The 14,689-nt window shown below is 39.1% G+C and overlaps 1 long non-coding RNA gene across 1 annotated transcript; it reads right to left on the bottom strand.

The window, feature by feature from the left end:
* Positions 1-4,605: 4,605 nt before the first annotated feature.
* LOC147370536 (uncharacterized) lies at positions 4,606-9,125 on the bottom strand. Its single transcript, XR_015165346.1, has 2 exons — positions 8,854-9,125; positions 4,606-5,093 (listed from the first exon to the last, which is right to left on the bottom strand). It is a non-coding gene; the product is annotated as an uncharacterized LOC147370536 (long non-coding RNA).
* Between the last annotated feature and the right edge of the window lie 5,564 nt (positions 9,126-14,689).

Genomic DNA, 14,689 nt, shown 5'->3' with positions numbered 1-14,689 from the left:
CTGGATGAAGCACAAGCTGGAATCAAAATAGGGAGAAATATCAATAACCTCAGATATGCAGATGAAACCACCGTTATGGCAGAAAGTGAAGAACTACAGAGCTTCTTGATGAAAGTGAAAGAGGAGAGTGAAAAAGTTGGCTTAAAGATCAACATTCAGAAAACTAAGATCATGGCATCTGGTTCCATCACTTCACGGCAAATAGTTGGGGAAACAATGGAAACAGTGAGAAACTTTATTTTGGGGGGCTCCAAAATCACTGGAGGTGGTGACTGCAGCCATGAAATTAAAGAATGCTTGCTCCTTGGAAGAAAAGCTATGACCAACTTAGAGAGCATATTAAAAAGCAGAGACATTACTTTACCATCAAAGGTCTGTCTAGTCAAAGCTATGGTTTTTCCAGTAGTCATGTATGGATGTGAGAGTTGGACTATGAATAAAGCTGAGCACTGAAGAACTGATGCTTTTGAACCGTGATGTTGGGGAAGACTCTTGAGAGTCCCTTGGACTGCAAGGAGATCCAACCTGTCAATCCTAATGGAAATCAGTCCTGAATCTTCATTGGAAGGACTGGTACTGAAACTGAAGCTCCAGTATATGGCCATCTGAGGCAAAGAACCAGAGAAGGTAATGGCACCCCACTCCAGTACTTTTGCCTAGAAAATCACATGGACGGAGGAGCCTGGTAGGCTGCAGTGCATGGGGTCACTAGAGTCGGACACGACCTAGCGACTTCACTTTCACTTTTCACTTTCATGCATTGGAGAAGGAAATGGCAACCCACTCCAGTGTTCTTGCCTGGAGAATCCCAGGGACGGGGAAGCCTGGTGGGCTGCCGTCTATGGGGTCGCACAGAGTTGGACACGACTGAAGCAACTTAGCAGCAGTAGCAGCAGCAGAGGCGAAGAACTGACTTGTTGGAAAAGACCCTGATGCTGGGACAGATTGAAGGCAGGAGAAGGAGACAACAGAGGATGTCATGGTTGGATGGCATCACCTACATGATGAACTTGAGTTTCAGTAGGCTCTGGGAGTTGGTGGTGGACAGGGAAGCCTGGCATGCTGCAGTCCATGGGATCACAATGAGCCGGACATGACTGAGTGATTGAACTGAACTGAAGTGAATGTGACCTTCTTTATCACTGATCATGCTGTTCGTGATGCCAATTGTCTTGCTGTTCTCACTGTCTTCCCTGTTTGCTGAACCCAGGGATCACAAGGTGCGAGCTATGAGGCTGGAAGGATACTGGAGGAACCATTTGAACTGCAGGCACATTTATTCTCTCCTGGGTGGCACAGCAGCCATAGCAGTATTCTCTCCTGACTGTCATACCATCCCTAGCAGCAGACATGCTGTATTCTCTCCTCTCATGGTTGACCCAATGGCACACCCATGACACAGCAGTAAAATGCCACCGCTTTCTAGGTGGACCTCACATATGCGTACTGCTCACAACCTGTGACCCAGTGAGTACCTCGTGACATGCATGTGCAGTGGCTATAAGTGATCTCAGTTGTTACAAAATCATTATTTGTAAAATGTGGGGAAAGAGTGAGAGGCCATGGGGTGAGAGAGCCTGACCACACCAACTTGGCTAATTTGCTCTTTCCCTACACCTTCCTTTATGAATAGAGTAAATATCCAAAAGTGTTATTTTGGATCAACTTACTCAAGATGATCAGGCTGCCTGTTTTCTTCAAATTCTCTAAATAAACATTGATTGGTTCCAAAAAAAAGTTTTTATTCTAAATATTGCTATAATTCCTATTTTTTACACTTCTTATAACATGTCTTTCCAACCCCCATCAGTTCAGTTCAGTCACTCAGTCGTGTCTGACTCTTTGCGACCGCATGAATCACAGCATGCCAGGGCTCCCTGTCCATCACCAACTCCCGGAGTTCACCCAGATTCATGTCCATCGAGTCAGTGATGCCATCCAGCCATCTCATCTTCTTTGGTCCCCTTCTCTTCCTGCCCCCAATCCCTCCCAGCATCAGGGTCTTTTCCAAAGAGTCAACTCTTCACATGAGGTGGCCAAAGTACTGGAGTTTCAGCCTCAGCATCAGTCCCTCCAATGAACACCCAGGACTGATCTCCTTTAGAATGGACTGGTTGGATCTCCTTTCAGTCCAAGGAACTCGAAAGAGTCTTCTCCAACACCACAGTTCAAAAGCATCAGTTCTTCAGTGCTCAGCTTTCTTGACAGTCCAGCTCTCACATCCATTCACGACCACTGGAAAAACCATAGCCTTGACTAGATGGACCTTTGTTGGCAAAGTAATATCTCTGTTTTTTAGTATGCTATCTAGGTTGGTCATAACTTTCCTTCCAAGGAGTAAGCATCTTTTAATTTCATGGCTGCAATCACCATCTGCAGTGATTCTGAAGCACAAAAAAATAAAGTCTGACACTGTTTCCACTGTTTCCCCATCTATCTGCCATGAAGTTATGGGACCAGATGCCATGATCTTCGTTTTCTGAATGTTGAGCTTTAAGCCAACTTTTTCACTCTCCTCTTTCACTTTCATCAAGAGGCTTTTTATTTCCTCTTCACTTTCTGCCATAAGGGTGGTGTCATCTGCATATCTGAGGTTATTGATATTTCTCCCAGCAATCTTGATTCCAGCTTGTGCTTATTCTAGCCCAGCGTTTCTCATGAAGTGCTCTGCATATAAGTTAAATAAGCAGGGTGACAATATACAGCCTTGACATACTCCTTTTCCTATTTGGAACCAGGCTGTTGTTCCATGTCCAGTTCTAACTATTGCTTCCTGATCTGCATATAGGTTTCTAAAGAGGCAGGTCAGGTGGTCTTGTATTCCCATCTCTTTCAGAATTTTCCACAGTTTACTGTTGTCCACACAGTCAAAGGCTTTGGCATAGTCAATAAAGCAGAAATCAATGTTTTTCTGGAACTCTCTTGCTTTTTTGATGATCCAGTGGATGTTGGCAATTTGATCTCTGGTTCCTCTGCCTTTTCTAAAACCAGCTTGAACATCAGGAAGTTCACCGTTCACTTGCTGCTGAAGCCTGGCTTGGAGAATTTTGAGCATTCCTTTACTAGCATGTGAGATGAGTACAATTGTGTGGTAGTTTGAGCATTCTTTGGCATTGCCTTTCTTTGGGATTGGAATGAAAACTGATCTTTTCCAGTCCTGTGACCACTGCTGAGTTTTCCAAATTTGCTGGCATATTGAGTGGAGCACTTTCACAGCATCGTCTTTCAGGATTTGAAATAGCTCAACTGGAATTCCATCACCTCCACTAGCTTTGTTTGTAGTGATGCTTTCTAAAGCCCCCCTGACTTCACATTCCAGGATGTCTGGCTCTAGGTGAGTGATCAACCCGCATATATTGTACTTATTTATTTATTTTAAAACTTTACCTAGTCTTGATTTTATCCTAGTTTTATTTCTTGTAGATTTTATGACTGTTTTATTTAATAGCTAAATGAATGAATTATCTTATTTACAGTATTTAATAGCTTAGTTTCTCTACTTATAAAGTGGAGTTAACAATGGTAATATTTAAAAGAAAATATGTAAGATTAAATGAAATTATACAAGATCAGCCCATTGCTTGGCACAAAGAAAATAATCTATGTTAGTTATTGCTTAATTTATGATTTTTAATAGTCATATCCTACACATAAGCACTTCATTCTAATTACCCCCTTTTTAACTCACTAAATTTTGTTGCCTCTCTTACCCCCATCTTACTTATTTTGCAAAATCCTAACCATAGTTAAATTCAACACTTCATCTATTTTGTGCCTACACAAGGCCAGAGAATTCAACACTACCATGGTACCTACCTGGCCTCACTTCAAATTGAAGCTCATGTCTATGAGCCCAGATATCTTTTTGTATTTTCCTTTCTGTCACTACTCTCTTCTATGAAATCATTTCATATTGCTCTTTCTTTCTTACTATTTAATCTCCCTTTCTGGTCTTCCTTTTTTTTACAATGTTTTAATCCACACTATTCAGGTTATTCCCAGGTGGTGCATTGATAAAGAATTCACCTGCCAATTCAGGAGACACAAGAGACTGAGGGTTTGATCCCTGGATCAGGAAGATCCACTGGAGGAGGAAATGGCAACCTGCTCCAGTATTCTTGCCCGGAAAATTTCATGGACAAAGGAGCCTGGCAAGCTGGAGTCCATAGAGTTGCAGAGTTGACCACAACTAAGCATGCATTCTTGCAATTCAGATTATTGAGATATACTAAATGGTACATTTAGTGAACTCAAACATGTGTCCATTAAATTTATATGGCCTTTATGTGTAGTCTACCTGTTGTAGCCATGCGTTCCGGAAAACAAACTCACTCAGAAGGCCAATGCAGATAGTGGAGTGCAGTTTATTACACCGGCGGGCCCAAGGCCGAGTCTCATCTTAGCCAAGGACCCCGACCAGCATTTGGGAAAATCTTTTATACCCCATGTGTACGTGTCTGAACCCACCACTCCAAATTCCTTGAGACTTACATAAACCAAAGAAAATACAATCCCAATAACCCCATCATTCACGTGCTATGTGCTCATGTGCTCAAACAGTCAAACAATTAGCCAATAATCACTAAGCCCAAGATTACACTCCAATAGACACAGAAAAATTTATGGCCTGTCTGGAGGGAGGGGTGATTAGTGTATGTTTTCTCTTAGGCGATGAGTAACCTAGATACGATCTTCAAGGTTCCCCGGTCTGGAGGGGGTCTTATCCTTCTGTTGTTGTTTTCATAGGCACTAAACACAGAATTCAGAGTCCATTGGAAAGGTGGCTGAGCATGATCAGCATGAACAGGCCTAAGATGGAGTCCAGGCCCTATGAATTCCTTCTTCATACCCAGGTTCAATTTTGTGAGAGCTTCGTGATAATATAAAATGACTATACACATTAGTGCTATTTATCAGCACTTTGAGTAAGACTTCTTATCCATCAAGGGGCCAAATGAGACATACACATTATGGTTAAGGTTCTTACTCATCATCCTGGTAGCAGGTAAAGGTGTCCAAATTTATTCAGGATTCTCAAGGAACTGTTGAGCGAAGATATGAAGTCCAATCGCCTTGGAATAGGTTCTGGAGTACTAAAGAGATTCAGTTAAAATCAATTGTAAAAGTGAAAAGTTACATCATATGCCCTGTGACAATAGTGGAAGTAGATATTAGTCATCATTACTTTCAGTATGGATAAGGAGAAAGCACTTTCTTTTACAACTTAACATTGCCCTGAAATTTCCTAAACATAAACCCATTATCTTTCTCTCATCATCTTGTATCAACAAGTTTTATCGCTCAAACTAAGCTCTAGCATTTTGCAAGAAGTATATGATTTAGGATGACACAAAGATAAGTTAACAATTTAATAAAAACTGATTATTATCATAAGCAATGACAATAACATTTATACAAGCTTTAAGTATTCAGTTCTCAGTATTTTGACTCTCATAAAGGAATCCCACAGATCTCAGAAACCAAACCTAAATGAGCTGGCTTAACCTGAATATCATTATTTCTTTCTCCATTTGTATACTCTAGTCTTCTGAAGAATTTTTCTACAAAGATGAATTCAAGATGAATAGTACTGGGCTCCCCTGGTGCCTCAGTTGTAAAGAATCTGCCTGCCAATGCAGGAGACATGGGTTCAATCCCTGATCCAGGAAGATCCCACATTCCACGAGGCAACTAATCCCTTGCACCACAACTACTGAAGCCTGTGCACCCTAGATTAGAGCCCGTGTTCCACAAAGGAGCAGCCACCACAATGAGAAGCCCATGTACTATAACTAGAGTGGTCCCTGTTGACTGCAGCTAGAGAAAAGCCCACACAGCAATGAAAACTCAACACAAACAAAAATAAATAAATAATTTTTTTTTTTTTTTTTAATGAATGGTACTGTTTTAATCAGGAGAATTTTAAGGGGTCAACTTGTCTTGCTATTTCAGTGTAATTGACCATTTCTAAACTAACTGGAGTTAAAAAAATTCATTTGTAGATTATATATTTTGGAAGATATTTTCCAGTGTTACCTGTTCTATAGTTTGACCTGTTCTCAGTCTAGACAAAACACTTTTCCTAGAAACAATTAGGTTCACAAAATATTGTACATGACAAAATATCCTATATGTCTTAATCACTGTAAACAATAACCCTCTGGAATGTGTAATCAGTGTTCCAACTTGTAGTATCAAATCTGGTAAGAGCCCCTATTGATGATTGTACATCCTGTAACTTTTATTCAAACAAATAATAACACATATAGGCTGAAATATATTGACATATTTATTTTGTCAAATATATTTACATTTACTGACTCATGTCTCAGAAAAATAGGTCAAAATGTCAGTGTGTCTTAAGAGAGAATAGGAAGGAGAACCATTTTATGTTACTATTTTTTATTTTTAACAAATAAAAAACAAGCTGGAACTGGCCCACTTCTAACATTTTCAAGTTCAGGACAAGAGCACAAATGAAATTCTTGGCCCAGAGTCCAACCTAGCTCCATTTACCACCCAAAAGGATCTCATATAAATGTATTTAGACAAACTAAGCCACAATCTTAAGTTCTTGTCCACACCCCTCTTCCAAACAAAAAGTCACCACTTGACCATCTTTCAAGCCTAGGGTTACACATGCCTGCAATAGAGAGAGGTCTGCCCTGAGAAGGAACGACCTGGAAAGAAAACTTCTTAGATATGGGAGTAGGTTAGGGCTCCCACTAGCCCACTCCAGGATTGGGGATTATGAAAACATAGTCAAGAAGGAAGGACAGATTTCCTGGTTCCCTGGACTCCTTACTCCATAGAGAGGTACAGGTAGACAATGACCAGTATGGCTTTCTAAAGCTTGTAAGCAGGTAATAGCCAGGAATATATTTCTTCCAACTAAAGTAAGACTAAGAGGAAGGATGCAGATCTTGGGGGACAGATGAGGAATGAAAAATAAGGAATTATATCACCATGAAAACCCAGGCTAGCAGACAATGAAGAGGGTGGAGCTGAGCAGCGAAGGATAGTTTTCACTTTGTGGCATTCTCTAGCTGTTTAATTTTTTTGTTTGTTTTTTTCTCATTTCAGTTATAACAGGCTGGCTCTCTTGTCCCTGTGTTTGCACCAGACACCTAATACTTTAACCGGGACTTTGTGTTTCCTTTATTGACCACAAAAATCAGCTGTCTTACAGCTACTTGCAAATACCTCTCTCTTAGGACAGTTTACCTCATACATCATAGCATACTAGATAGGAAACATAGGAGAAATCTATACCCTTTGTAGAGGTCCCACAGTCCTTCTTTTACAGGGACAATGGAAAAGGAAATGGCAAGCCACTCCAGTATTCTCGCCTGGAGAATCCCATGGACAGAGGAGTCTGGCGGGCTACAGTCCATGGGGTCACAAAGTTGAAAATGACTTAGAGACTAAACCACCAAACCAATAGGGAAAAAAAATAGTAAAAATTAAAATTAAATGATATATTTTATTCCAATGAATAAAACTAAGGGCAAATAAGATTTCAGCTGTAATAGGAAATTCTGTTTAAATACTCGTCATTAGCACTATTGTGGTGGTTTTAATAAAAACATGGTTGTAAAATGTTTAATGCCCCTCTCAATGAAAGGGGTCTTTGTCACCTCTCCTTGAGTATGGATAAACTTGTGCCTGCTTTAATTAAAAGAATATGTGAGAAATGATACTTTTTAACTTCTAATGCTAGATCATAATATGATATAACAGTCATCTTGTTCTCTAGGACACTTGTTCTTAGAGCCCTGAGTTTCTGGGAATAAGTCAAACTTCACTGAAGTCACCATGCCATGAGGAAGCCCAAACCACAGGACAGAACACATCTGTAGGATTTTCATGCACTGATTCTAAATTCAAAATTATCTGGACATATAGTAAAGTTATTGGAATTTTTTCCAACATATATATAATGAGATAGAAGGGAAGAAAATACACTGTTATTGTGGGAGAAAGGAAATTTGAGAAGGGAAAGAAGAAAAAAGAAATTTTTTTCATTTTAGAATTTTTACAAAAAACCTTTATTGAACTGTATGATGACTTTGTAAATAAATTTGCATGGTCTTTAAAAATCAGGACAAAATGAAAAATATGTGTGGTTTTAGTTTGAAATTCATTCGTATCTCTTGAGTGACATTGTATTATGTTCACTTCCTATGCTTGTGTTCATATGAACATATGATTGTGCTCACTTCAGGAGAAAGAATAGCCAACTTGTCTTATTGGCTTTCAAAATCAAAGAATTATTTCATCTATAATAAACAAGCCATTATTTTAGCTTAAAATAAGACTCTTGTTTATTTCTTTGACTTCCATTAACCTTTGCAGGATCCATGTGAGTGTCAATGTTGGCTTGAACAGTGTTGTTTTCCTGGCAACCACGTCACCTAGTATGTCATTATTACCTCATGTCAGAATGTTCTCACTATCTGGGAAATTTCACTGGGTAAATGCTTTGAACTAAACACATCTGTAATAGCTGAATGGGGCAGAATTAAGACAGTTACAAAGTGAGGTGTTATCTAAGGTAGATCATAATTGCCTCCCAGTTCTAGGCATGGCTATGTTTGCTCTGCTTTTTTTTTCTTTCTTTTTTGTGTGTGTTTTAAGTATTTATGTCAGATTAATCATATTTAATTTTGTACTCCTTGGTATACATATGACAGATAAATTTTATAGAACAATTATAAGGCAATATTCTCAGTATATTTCACCCATTGATTCAATTTTTTTCAAAAATAATTTGGACATAATTTTCTATTAAGGATTATGAAAAAAATAAGGAAAAAAAATGTATATGTATACCTTATGTATACCCTGACTTACCTTAGTTCATGTCCATTGAATTGGTGCTGCCATCCAATCATCTCATCCCATGTCACCCTCTTCTCATTCTGCCTTCAGTCTTTCCCAGCATCAGTGTCCCAATGAGTTGGCTGTTCTCATCATGTGGCTGAAGTATTGGAGCTTCAGCTTCAGCGTTGGTCCTTCCATTGAGTGTTCAGTGTTGATTTCCTTTAGGATTGGCTGGTTTGATCTTGCAGTCCAAGGGACTCTCAAGAGTCTTCTCCAGAACCACAGTTTGAAAGCATCAAAATAACATTTCATATAATATCTTAACAAAACTTCCTTCTATACCTATACTGTCCCTCCTCCCTTTCTTCTCCCCACTGGTAACCATTGTTAAAGAACCATGTTATTTAAAACACCCATAAGATAGGCATTAATCACTGAGTAGGGTCTTCATATATCTTCAGTTTTCACTGTAGGACATCAGATCTTTCAGGGCTATGAAAAGGTAAAGTAAGAAAGATTTAATTTAAATTCACTGTTTAAAATCTGCTCCACTCAATAAGTCATGATGCCCAAGGTCTTGTAGTTATTAACTGAGAACATCCAGATGCTAACCTGGGGGTTGTTTTTTTATCTAAAGACTAAATTCATTTTACTTCTGCATCTTGCTGTTTTGCAATTTGTTATTTGTTTTATATTTGTGTGTATGGGTGTGTGTTTAATGATAACAGAGAAGACTGGATAGCTTAACAAAATCATAGATTTTAGCTTCAAATACCAGATTAATTCTGACACCAAATTGTGCAAATAGAAAATATTGCTTTGAGGGAAACCATGTATCTTAGAAAAGAATTTAGATGACACTTTTCTGGACAAGTGAAAACTAAAATGCTTTTAGGGCCTTTGCCACATCACATAAATACATAAATCAACACGAGACTGTAGGTGGGCTTATGTGGAACTGGAGATTATATGTCCCAGCTAAAGATATTAATTCTTTAAAAAGTGAAGATCACACAAAACCCACCAATAAAAGCACTGAAAATTCTGCTGTCCAAACAAAACACTTCAAAAGCCAAATTCCAGTCACAAAATTCTACTTTACCACTTAATTGCACACAATAATCAGCGTCTTATTTTCAAAAGTAAATTATTGCATTAATCATTCAAAAACAAACAGACACTTGACTTCATACATTTTACACATACAGTCTCCAAAGTAGGGAGAGGAAAATCAGTTCATTTAAAATAACTTCATTATTTCTTGTGAAGTAGGAGGTGCCTACCACTTTGCATGTCATTCAAAACTAGTAGTTATTTTTATTTAAGTTAAAAATAATACAATGAAAACCTTAATTATCGATTAAGCTCATTTAGGTCAAAAAAATATAAGGGTAAAGATAGAGTCATACATACACTGCTGTTGTTCGGTCACTAAGTCATGTCCGACTCACTATGGAAAAACTATTTTTATTTTCTCTTCATTTACCCTACAGAACTGCTTTTGAGCTGTGGTGTTGGAGAAAACTCTTGAGAGTCCCTTGGACTGCAAGGAGAACAAACCTTTTAATCCTAAAGGAAATCAATCCTGAATATTCATTGGAAGGACTAATGCTGAAGCTGAAGCTCCAATACTTTGGCCACCTGATGTAAAGAATTGATTCATTAGAAAAGACCCTGATACTGGGAAAGATTGAAGGCAGGATGAGAATGGGATGATAGAGGATGAGATGGTTGGATGGCATCATTGACTCAATGGACATGAGTTTGAGCAAGCTCTAGGAGATGGTGAAGAACAGGGAAGCCTGGTGTGCTGCAGTCTATGGAGTCATCAAGAGTTGGACATGACTGAGCGACTGAACAGCAACAACTCTACAGAAACTTTAATTGCCCTTAAATTTCTCCAGCATTTTTTCTGGAAATCATCAGGATATTTCAAGGCTACCATGATAATCTCTGATTTCTTCTAATACTCTTCTAGTATTTGTTCTCTTTATTCACTGGGTTTAACCATGTAACTGTGATGGACTAAGGATAAGTTCATTTCCCTTGAGGGATGACTCAATAGTTTAATCCAGGACTGTCTTGATACCAGTTTGCAAGGTCATTTCTCCAAGATCAGTTTATTCTTCCAGGACTGTGAGTAGTTAGATTTTGCCCATTAAAACAAACAAACAGGAAAATGGCTTAAAACAACATATCAATTAAGTCAACTGAAAGGTCATTCTACAGTTTATCTCCTATTCTGTTTATCAGTCAAATTATGTCCAGCCATATGGAATAAAATAGATTAATCACAGATTCTGCAATGAAATTATATGACATAATTAAGATAAAATGCAAAAAATTCTAATAAGTAAATGCTAAAGAAGGAAAGCTATGACAAACCTAGACAGCATATTAAAAAGCAGAGACATCATTTTGCTGACAAAGCTCTGCCTAGTCAAAGCTATGGTTTTTCTAGTCATGTATGTATATGAGAGTTGGGCTGTAAAGAAGACTGGGTGCCAAAGAATTGATGCTTTCAAATTGTGGTGCTGGGGAAGACACTTGAGAGTCCCTTGGACTTCAAGGAAATCAAACAAGTCAATCCTAAAGGAAATCAACCCTGAATGAGATGGTTAGATAGCATTACCAACTCAAGGGACAAGAATGTGCATAAACTCCAGGAGATAGTAGAGGACAGAGGAGCCTGGTGTGCTACAGTCCTTGGGGTCACAAAAAGTTAAACACGACTGAGCAACTGCACAACAGCAATAACATAAGGTATTCCAAATTTGACTACAGTCTCACTTCCTTTATTAAATTTCTAAATAAGTTAAAAGTTAAATCCCATTGCAACCTCGAATCCAAAGAAACTAAATAGCAAAATAAAACTTTCTTGCCCTTGAGAAATAAAGGTTCATACTCCAAAGTATTTCTCTCAAGTTCTAAATCTCCTAAGTCATTGCCAGATAGGTTCTTAGTAATTTATTAGAGACAGGAATGCTTTCAGCAATTACAACCTAAAATCTTCATCATTTAAACAGGCCTGGTTCTTCAAGATCTCAGAAAATCTAAGACCCTGTAATGTACATTGTGTATGCTTAGTTGCTCAGTTGTGTCTGACTCTTTGCAACCCTATGGACAGTAGCCCGCCAGGCTTCTCTGTCCATAGGGATTCTCCGGGACAGAATTCTGGAGTTGGTAGCCGTTTCCTTCTCTAGCAAATCTTCCCAACCCAGGGATCAAACCCAGGTCTCCATCATTGGAAGCAGATTCTTTAACATCTAAGCCACTAGGAAAACCTGTAATGTACATTATATTAAGAATTTCAGGAGAGAAGTGGGCATGGTACAGCCTTTAAAAGAATGGCATTGCCATAGAATATGACGAAAATTGGTTAGATCCAACTAGATCCAAGGTGGTGGAAAATTCAACTTCTAGTGGTGTTGAGGTCCTTTAATGGACCAGAACCTGGTGGTCCTGAGTCGACGATAAGAAAGTAAAAGAGAGAGAGAAAGAGGCTGATGTTCCTTGGTTTATGCAGAAAACCAGTAAAGCCCTTTGACACAGAGCTTATGTCGCTCACGAAGGCACCTGGCGCCCTCTTTAGGGGGTGAAGGCACAATGCATCTTAACCAGAGGGTCTAAGAAGCCTGGGCAGGAGAATGAGCACGATGGGTCCCTGCACTCCAAAGAATTAGCCTGAGAGAGAGAGAGAGAAAGAAAGCAAGAAAGGGGACCAAAGCTCTGATGGAGCAAAGGTGTTTTAATCCACATGGTGTGGGCATATATACTGTCTTACAAGGTAGTTATTCTCAGCAAAGATAAAGATTAAAATTACAGATTACAAAACATAGGCGATCCATATTAAAGAGAGAGAGTTGTAAACAATCACTTTTACTGTATGATTCACAAGAAGGAAGAGGGTACTTATCACCGTATTGAAAAACTAACGAAGGAAATGACTGGATTCCTCAGCCCCCGGGAGAGGCTTGCCTCTCAATTCCTGAATATTCAGGAATTAATAAGGAACAGAGGATTCCTGATAGATCCAATACAGCAAGATCAAGATTATAGCATGAACTTGATGGCATTTGAGGAAAGAAAAAAATATTCATAGTTTTAAATTTTCTAAAGTGCCAGTTAGGAATACCAGACCACCTGACCTGCCTCTTGAGAAATCTGTATGCAGGTCAGGAAGCAACAGTTAGAACTAGACATGGAACAACAGACTGGTTCCAAATAGGAAAAGGAGTACGTCAAAGCTGTATATTGTCACCCTGCTTATTTAACTTCTGTGCAGAGTACATCATGAGAAACGCTGGACTGGAAGAAACACAAGCTGGAATCAAGATTGCCGGGAGAAATATCAATAACCTCAGATATGCAGATGATACCACCCTTATGGCAGAAAATGAAGAGGAACTCAAAAGCCTCTTGATGAAAGTGAAAGAGGAGAGTGAAAAAGTTGGCTTAAAGCTCAACATGCAGAAAACGAAGATCATGGTATCTGGTCCCATCACTTCATGGCAAATAGATGGGGAAACAGTAGAAACAGTGTCAGACTTTATTTTTCTGGGCTCCAAAATCACTACAGATGGTGACTGCAGCCATGAAATTAAAAGATGCTTACTCCTTGGAAGGAAAGTTATGACCAACCTAGAGAGCATATTGAAAAGCAGAGACATTACTTTGCCAACAAAGGTCCGTCTAGTCAAGGCTATGGTTTTTCCTGTGGTCATGTATGGATGTGAGAGTTGGACTGTGAAGAAGGCTGAGGGCTGAAGAAGTGATGCTTTTAAACTGTGGTGTTGGAGAAGACTCTTGAGAGTCCCTTGGACTGCAAGGAGATCCAACTAGTCCATTCTGAAGGAGATCAGCCCTGGGATTTCTTTGGAAGGAATGATGCTAAAGCTGAAACTCCAGTACTTTGGCCACCTCATGAGAAGAGTTGACTCATTGGAAAAGACTCTGATGCTTGGAGGGATTGGGGGCAGGAGGAGAAGGTGACGACAGAGGATGAGATGGCTGGATGGCATCACTGACTCGATGGACATGAATCTGAGTGAAGTCCGGGAGTTGGTGATGGACAGGGAGGCCTGGCGTGCTGCTATTCATGGAGTCGCAAAGAGTAGGACACGACTGAGTGACTGAACTGAACTGAAAGTGCCAGTTAGTTTATAATGATTCACATATTGAGATATCATATGAACCTTCAGGGTTATCTTGAGAAATAAAACCAATACTATAAATATAAAACATACATACATGTGTATATATATATATAGATAGATATACATATGTACACACACACAGAAATATACAAATATCTTTCAAATCAATAAAAAAAGACAGGACATTGAAAAATAAGCAAAAATTTGAAAAGACACCACACAAAAAGAATATTAAAATAATAAATTTTCATGAAAAGTTATTGAACTTCATTAGTCTACAGGGAAAATATATTAGAATTACAGCATAATATACACTTACCAAGATGACTGTGATGGCATTACATTAAATACTAAATGGCATCCCACTCCGGTACTCTTGCCTGGAAAATTCCATGGATGGAGGAGCCTGGTGGGCTGCAGTCCATGGGGTCTCTAAGAGTCGGACATGACTGAGTGACTTCACTTTCACTTTTCACTTTCATGCCTTGGAGAAGGAAATGGCAACCCACTCCAGTGTTCTTGCCTGGAGAATCCCAGGGATGGGGGAGTCTGGTGGGCTGCCATCTATGGGGTCACACAGAGTCGGACACCACTGAAGCGACTTGGCAGATATGAAGAATATGGAACAAAATCTCTCATGCACTGCTATTGTAGTTATTAATCAGCACAACTAATTTAAAAAAATTTTTGGTGGTATGGCTTAAACCTGT

The sequence above is a fragment of the Bos grunniens genome, chromosome 6, assembly GCF_055505025.1.
Source record: "Bos grunniens cultivar Pamir isolate PY7600 chromosome 6, Bosgru_T2T1.0, whole genome shotgun sequence".
NCBI lineage: Eukaryota > Metazoa > Chordata > Mammalia > Artiodactyla > Bovidae > Bos > Bos grunniens.
The sequence above is the reverse complement of the archived record's forward strand: the minus strand, read 5'-3'. Positions and strand labels throughout refer to the sequence as shown.